The sequence below is a fragment of the Apis dorsata genome, unplaced genomic scaffold, assembly GCF_000469605.1.
Source record: "Apis dorsata unplaced genomic scaffold, Apis dorsata 1.3 scaffold_169, whole genome shotgun sequence".
Lineage (NCBI taxonomy): Eukaryota > Metazoa > Arthropoda > Insecta > Hymenoptera > Apidae > Apis > Apis dorsata.
In genome coordinates this window covers 39,897-40,162 of record NW_006263457.1, presented here as the reverse complement: position 1 = coordinate 40,162, position 266 = coordinate 39,897, and the positions used below count along the sequence as shown (strand labels likewise).

Sequence of the window (266 nt, the reverse complement as noted above, 5' to 3'; positions counted from 1 at the left end):
CAGAGACAAGCTTCGTTCATCCGTGTGTCGTCCAAGTTAAGGATTAGGGTGTAGGGGTAGTTTGGGGAGAGGGGATGTAGCGTGGATCGTGTGTGGAGTGTTTCGACGAGTGAGCAAAAGGGGGAGGGGGATTTGATCTTTGGTATTATTTTTTTCTTTTTTTTTTTGAGATAATTGCTGAATGAACACCTTCTTCTCTACTCTCGGTATAGATAAATTTGGAATTTTCTTGTCACTCGAGAAAAATTGCAAATTTTGCGTCACTT

The 266-nt window shown here is 41.4% G+C and overlaps 1 protein-coding gene across 1 annotated transcript in view; it reads right to left on the bottom strand.

Moving 5' to 3' along the window:
* Positions 1-266, bottom strand: part of LOC102677247 (RNA pseudouridylate synthase domain-containing protein 2-like) — a gene marked incomplete at its 5' end in the record, with an annotated part of 30,293 nt that overhangs the window by 6,646 nt on the left and 23,381 nt on the right. The gene's annotated exons all lie outside the window — the stretch shown is intronic.